Below are 7972 nucleotides of genomic sequence, written 5' to 3' on the forward strand. Positions count from 1 at the left end.
TCACACATATTATTCAAAAGTGCATCACATTTGGGGGTTGGAAGGATTAGTGGGTCATGCCTCTTGTACGGAAGTTGGATCCACTTTGGTTTTGTAATGAACCAAAATTGGTTTAGGGAACCAAAATTGGTTTAGGTTAATTATGAACCAAATTGGTTTGGTTTTAAACCAAGTTAGTTTGGTTTTTGAACCAAGCTAATTGATAATGGGTCGGGTTGGCTTAATAGGCATGAGTTTGATCTTGCTTATCAAATCCTGATGAAGGTGTATAAATACCCCTCAATGAGAGAAAAATAGTAGTGCAACATAATTGTGATTAGGACTCTCTTCTTGTTCTCCCTCCCCTTTGCCACAACCAACCACAAAGAGGGGTTACCCCTTTTTGTGCCACCGCCTCCAACCCACCGTTGGCCACCCCAGTCACTCGACCTTCTAGTTGACCCTCCCTGCTGCCTCCTACCAATTTTCCAGCCACCTGGTAGAAAGAAAATGTATAGTACAATAGCTTGTGTCGTTAGATAGGAACTCTAGTTGTTGTACTCTTGGTTGTCATCGGCCTCCTTTGCTGTTGACCACCACTTGTATGTCGTGGGGTTTTCTGATGGTAGCTAAGGGGATGTTGTGCTCTCGATTTGGTGCTATCGGGTTGCCTTTGTGGCTAGCCATTAAATCGAGCAGGGATTCTCTCTCAGATTATGTCATCTTACTTCTTTGGCTAGTACCAAAACAAAGTTGAAACTTATGGCTTTGAGAAGTCGTCTTGAAGGTGTCTCAATGTGGATACTTTTAGGACCCAAATAATTCACATATCTCCATAATAGTATAATTTTAATTATATTCCTAACAGATATGAATAAAGGTAATCCTTGTGAGGGTTGCTAATTGATGTCATTTTCATTATACATTATCCGTCAAGTATAATTTCTAAACAAAATTATTATTCTATGATTATGTCTAAGCTTGTTCTTGTGGATGTATGTGATGCGTGTAGTAATAATTTAAGAAATTATTATACCTCCACTGCATATTTTTCAAAAATAAAATTTAAATACGCATATAGAGGCACAAACACAAAGGCAACCTAGTTTTCTTCGTGGCACACATTTTTATCCTTATATGTATAATATTCAGTGGCTTAGGATTAGTTGTGGCCTCTAGGGGCTCTTCTCCTTTGTCCTGGTTGGGGGTTGCTATTGTCTCTTCTATGACACTACACTTCTTAAGGCCTTGCAACTCAACCATCAATTTGTCCTTTTAAGCAATTATCACGTCCTTCTCAACAATAACTAACTAATTATTCTGGACAATCTTCTCCAAATTGTCAAGAAACTCCTTTATTTTGTTATCCTTCTCATTAATGAGCTTCTCATTGGAAGTGGTGGTGCTCTTTAATAAATCAATCACTTCAGCCATCTGTTTGTGGAGGGACTCTATATATATGATGTGTTTATTTTATATTGGGATTTCTAATTAGTTTTGATGCATTTCTTAACTAGCTTTGTATGTAATTTGTTGGTGCAATTTTTCTAGGTCAAGGTTGACGAATTTGACTAAGTTTGGATTGGCTCAAGCTTGAGTCTTGGCATTTGAATTTCGATGTTTGACAATATATGGAGATTGCAGGTGCAATTGTGCTTTGGGGAGATTGTTGATATAATTTCCCTCTCGTCAAGGTTTGAACTTTTTGATATAAAGAAGAGTCAAGTAGGTCAAGATTAACAAGATACTTGACTGGGAAGTCTAAACTGGAGGTTAGGAGGTTGTCAAAATAAGAAAATCTAAGTGGATCAATATTAATCAGACACTTGGTGTGAAAGTTCTGGTGAGTGAAGCTAGGTAAGTGAAAAATCCTAGTGAGTGAAGCTAGACAATGAGGAAGTCTAGTGAGTGAAACAAGGTAGTTGAAAATCCAGGTGGGTCAAAGGTTGACTAGACACTTGGTGATTGGAAGTCCAAGTGGATCAAGGCTAACTAGACACTTGACACAAGGAGAAAAGTGTTAGGATCCTTCGTACTCGGCTAGAGAGGGGGGGTGTGAATAGCCGCCCCAAATCGATCGCGTTTCTTCCTACAATTCGTTAGCGCAGTGGAAAAATAAACAAGGAAACGAAAACAAGAAGATCAAACCTCAACGCGTCGATGTAACGAGGTTCGGAGATGATACTCCTACTCCTCGGCGTGTCCGTAAGGTGGACGAAGCCTCTCAATCCGTCGGTGGATGAGTCCCCGGAGAACCGGCTAATAATATACTCCTTGTGGGTGGAGAAACCTCACCACAATCTTTTGCAACAGCAAACAAAGGAGTACAACAATAGAGACAACAAACAAGAACAATAGAAATTGTAAAACACTTGCTTGCCTCTTGTTGTCGACTGGAACCTTGATGAAGCAGCAGCTTCTCAGATCCAGCAGCTAGAACACCAGCAGGAAACTCGCGCGGAAAGCTGGGCTAATAAAAACACCAACTGACTCTGGTGATCGACAACTGATACACCCAAGCTGTTAGAAGGAAGGATTCAAGCCCCTCGCCCGTTTATACTGCTAAGGAGGAAACTCGACCTCCCGTCTGAGCTAGGAACTCGATCTAACTTCCCAGCTAGCTATCGATCGGTCCACGGATCGATCATACCTACTGTGATTCTGTGCCCTGCTGGCTGGATCGGTCCGCAGACCGATCTAACTGTGACTAAAGCATCGCGCCTGATCGGTCCCGGATCGATCGGGACATAACTGATCGATGCGTGGACGATCGGCTGCCTCTTTCGCCTCTGTTAAGCTTGCGATGGGTCACGGGACCGATCAACGAAACTTGACCGATATCGATCGGTCATCGGGCCGATCGAGAAAAACAGGTATCCGGATCGGTGCGGTGGCCGATCGAGCAATTTTGCCCAAACCAAGTCCCAAGACTTCAAACCAATATCCGGTCAACCTTGACCTATTGGTACTTCATCCCTAGCATCTGGTCACTCCCTTGACTGCTAGAACTCCTGCCAAGTATCCGGTCAATCCTTTGACCTACTTGGACTTTCAACACAGTCCGATCATCACGATCCATCGGATTTTCCTTGCGGCTTCACTCACGGGACTTTCACGGCTTCACTCACGAGATTTCCACGCCTAACATCCCGGTTAGGACTTTCCCATTCACCTAGCTTCACTCACTAGGATTTTCACCGCCTCACTTCATTCACCAGGACTTCCTTACTCACCAGGACTTTCACCTTCACCTAGCTTCACTCACTAGGATTTTCACTGGATTCACTCACCAGATTTCCATCTGGCTTCACTCACCAGGACTTTTCCCGTGCCAAACTCCCTGTTTGGACTTTCCCGTGAAGTCTCCATACTTGGACTTTTCACGTGCCAAGCTCCCTGCTTGGACTTTTCAAGTGCCAAGTCTCCATACTTGGACTTTTCCAGTGCCAAGCTCCCTGCTTGGACTTTTCCAGTGCCAAGCTCCCTGCTTGGACTTTTCCGTGCCAAGTCTTCATACTTGGACTTTTCCCGAATCAGGTCAACCGGGTCAACCTTGACCTACGGTTGCACCAATAATCTCCCAAACATCTATTCTTGTCCCATATCAAGAATAGAACTCTCTCACGAGTGTCAAACATCAACATGCAACACAACTAGGTCAACCTTGACCTAAGGTTGCACCGACAATCTTCCCAAGTCAAACATCAAAATATAACTCGAGTCACGTCAACTCGAGTCGGGTCAACCAGGTCAACCTTGACCTAGGGTTGCACCAACAAAAAGTCCAAGTGGATCAAAGGACTGACTGGACACTTGGTTAAGAAGTTCCAATAGGTTAAAGTTGACCAGATACTAGGTAAGGAAGAGTCCCAACAGGTCACGGTTGACCGGATGTTGGGTAAAGAAACCCTAAACTTAGGTTTGGAAGTTAGGGTTTGGTAATCGATTAAGTTAATCGATTACCATAGCTCAAACGATTACCCTAATCGCTTAAGCTCATTGTCACGGGAAGTAGAAATGGTCGTAATCGATTATAGTATACTTATTCGATTACGGTAATCAATTAAGCCAGTTTTCGCGAGTGCACAGAGAGGTGCCTAATCGATCTGGCTAATCGATTAGGCACATCTTAAGCGATTAGGGCAATCACTTAAGAAGCATTCTGTGGGAAACAAAAAGCTTCCTAATCAATTAGGATAATCGATTGGGAAGGCTTAATCGATTAGGATAATCGATTAAGCTTAAAAACTAGATGTTCTAAGTAGGTTGTGAAGGTGGAATCGCTTAAGGGAAAATATTAAGTGATTAAGGCGCTAAAGGTAACTCTAGAAAACTGTTTTTCGTGGCCATTGCATGTAGAGCTCTCACAAAAAATTTCTCATCGCTCAATACAAGTTTTTAGAGACTTAGAGAGAAGTGTTGCGACACTTCTAATTTGATCAAGAGGTGTCTACAAGCAAGAAGTAAGAATCAAGGGTTTCATTTATTGTATATCTTGTAAGATTTCATATTGTATTTGCTTCTTTTTTTTCTTCTTTTTGTATTTTTGTATGTGAGCTTGTATGAGGCTTTTCCGCCTTTAGAGTGTTTCCAAGAAAGAGGGTTTTCATAGTGAATGTGTGAGAGAGGGTCAGATCCTTGGATTAGTTACTTCGTTTGAGATGGATACCAAGTAAATTCATCTTGTTAACATTGGAGGAGCTTGCTTCAAGTATTCTGCTGCAAATTATCATCATTCAAAGAAGCAAGTGAGTTATTCACCCCCTGGTCCCTCTAGCTCTGAAGTGTCCCAACACAATTAACTCATGATTTCATATCTTTGTGCTTCATTTCATTTATTTCTAGTTCGTTGTATTGCTCTTGAGTATTTCCTGCATTAGGGCATAAAATGGAGCGAAAATAAGGATTAAAGATTAAGGAAGGAAGCTCCTAAGACTTAACACAGGCAGTCTTGCCTAATGGTATGACTCGTATTCCTTTCTGTTAGAGAAACATGAGCAGTCGTGCCCAACGACACGGGCAGTTACCCAGTGGCACGACTCGTATTCTTTTCTACTGCCAAACTAGAGTGTCCATGCCCAATGGTAAGGGTTGTGTTCTTCTCCGTTGATGAAACACAGGTGCCCATGTGTGCTTAGCCACACCCTGAAGCAGTAGTGCCAGACACGGGTGCTCGTGCCTATGGCATGACCCATGTTGGTCTTCTACCTCCTCACCTATTTAAGGCTCTCATGCCATTTTTGAAGGGGATTAGATTTGAAAACCGTCTGAGGGTTACAAGGAGGCTTGAGGAGGAGATCCCAAGACCATCCATGCCATCTAAGTGAAGGAGCCAGGCCAAGTAAATCTAGAATGCAGAATCTCAGATCAAGCCTAAGCCTCTTCTCTCGTTTCTCTATTTCTCTGAGATTGTAATCGGATTTCTAAATCATGAACATGTTTTGTGATTGTAACCCCACGTTTATGGATAAACTCTAGATTCTAGGATTAGGGAGTAACTTCTTGAGATGTAAACACTATCTCTTTGAATTTAAGCATGTTTGAATCTTTTTATTTCATAATATGTGACTTGTAGTCCAGATATACTATGTTATCATGATCTTGATGCCAAAAGTATGAGATTTGTATCCTACAAGGGATTCAGAAATGGACCAAAAGGTGAATCTGACCTTCCGACCCATAGAAAACCAAGATGCGGAGAGTCGGCTGCGAAAGTAAATCGATAAGCTGTGAGGAGCCCTAGATTATCACTTAACTTAATAGATTAATCTTAATTCATCATCACGTAAATAAGAGGATGATCATTTAGAGGTCGAGGGGTATCATGACATGGCCCTACTTAGGTTATGATCCCTAACTTGGTACACTCCGAAAGTAGTCGATCATTAAGATTAGTACATCAGTGTAGTTCCAAAAGTTCACACTAGTTATATAAGATAGTCTACCTACACAAATAAACATTGAGGATAGGAATTCAAACATAGGTCAAGTGTTTATTTACATAGAGCCCCCAAGGCATAGCATAAACGATAGGCACATGACATCTATGACATAATGGTCAGAGGTCAATTCTCAGGAACTGACGGTCTGGGGTTTACCCCACCATGCGCCTAACACCTATGTACCTGCATTTACCTCCATATCCGTGGGACCAACACTAAAAGCATTAAGGTAACGGATCTATTATTTTTTTATTTGCATAAAAGTGAAACTAAAGTCCTAGAATCGCTCTTTCTCTGATAGATTACATCACTTTCTACTATGTTATTGTTTCTCTGTTGCATAGCTACTGCTCGTTTGCTACTTTACTATTGATTGAGTGGGTCCACTTTGATTAGACTATTACTACATATCTTTCCTTTTTGAGCATTACTTCCTTGCTCTTTCTTTTTTATCTTCTCTTTAGCTATTGATTTTTATGTTTATGACATCCTACACCTTTGATTTAATCTGGTCAATTAAATCTATTTAGTAAGCTAGTATTCAATCACCGATCCTTGTGGATTTGATCTTTTATTATTTGATGACATTTTAGTACACTTATGATTTTATCACATCAAGCTTTTGGCACTATTGTCGAGGATTGCCGTAGATTGATATTAGTTGAAATTCAGATTGATTGGATTAGACTGTTTTTTTTTGTTTATTATTTTCATTTGTTTGAATTTGTCTTCACTCTGTTTCTTTGCTTTATCTTTTCAGGAATTACTCTTGTTCATGCACAAAACTTCAAGGTTAGTAAATTTGCTACCTTTTGATCTAGATATCAATCATACATACCATCAAAGGTTGAGGGAGAATCAAGCAATGGAGCATAACTAAGATTCAGATATTCCTAATCTACTCATGGCTAACAACAGCAAGCCTCTTGGTGACTATGCATCACAAAGTGTAAGGGGATTTAGATCAAGTATTGCTAGGCCCACTATAGAGGCAAACAACTTTGAACTTAAGTCAACTCTAATTCATATGGTTCAACAATCCCAATTTACTGGAGCTCTAATACAAGACCTCAATTTACATATGGAAATTTTTTTGGAGATGTAATATTCTAAAGCAAAATGGAGCTTCTGCTGATGTCATTTGACTTATGTTGTTTCCATTCTCATTGAGGGACAAAGCCAAGTTGTGGCTTTCAACAATTTTAACCAAAAGACAAATAATACCTATTTCAATATCTACAACCCAAGATAGAGGAATCACCCAACTTTTCTTATCAAACCAATCAAGGGTAATTCCCAAGCCAAGGAGGGTACAAGCAAAATTCAAAGGCTCAATCATAAAAATCAAGCCTAGAGAAAATGAAGGAGCAATTCATTATAACTCAATCTGAAGCTAATGATAAATTTCACCAACAACACTCTAATCATGAAGTCATGACGAACCACTCAAAGATGCTAGAAACTCAAGTGGCCCAAGTGGCTAGTTCAGTGGCAAGGACCCCCGATAAATTTCCAAGACAGCCGAAAGTGAATCCTATTGACCATTGTAATGCAGTAAATATAAGGAGTGGGAAGGTGCTACAGGATGTAAAAGGAACAATGAAAAATGTAACAAAATTTTTTTCTGAAGATGAGGATAATTTATAAGGAGCATCCAAGGTGGTAGAGAACTTACAGGAATCTAAGGAGCTAGATGAAGATCCCTTGCTGAAGCCCCTAATTCAAACTTATCAACGACCGACCTCATTTCCCCAAAGATTAGCTAACGTGAAGCAAGATGAAGAAGTTGACAAATTTTTAAAAATGATGAAAAAAGATTTGTATTGAAGTGCCTCTACTAGACATCATGCACCAAATGTCACAATTTGCCAAATTTATAAAGGAAATCATTTCTCACAAGAGGAGGAAGGAGAATCAAAAAACTATTGCACTAACTAAAGAATGTAGTGTCATAATTCAGAATGAACACCGTCCAAAATTGAACAATCCAGGAAGTTTCTCTATTCCCTGCTTTATCAAGGATAAAAATATAAGTAAAGCTTTTTGCAATT

Source organism: Zingiber officinale, chromosome 6A (genome assembly GCF_018446385.1).
Source record: "Zingiber officinale cultivar Zhangliang chromosome 6A, Zo_v1.1, whole genome shotgun sequence".
Lineage (NCBI taxonomy): Eukaryota > Viridiplantae > Streptophyta > Magnoliopsida > Zingiberales > Zingiberaceae > Zingiber > Zingiber officinale.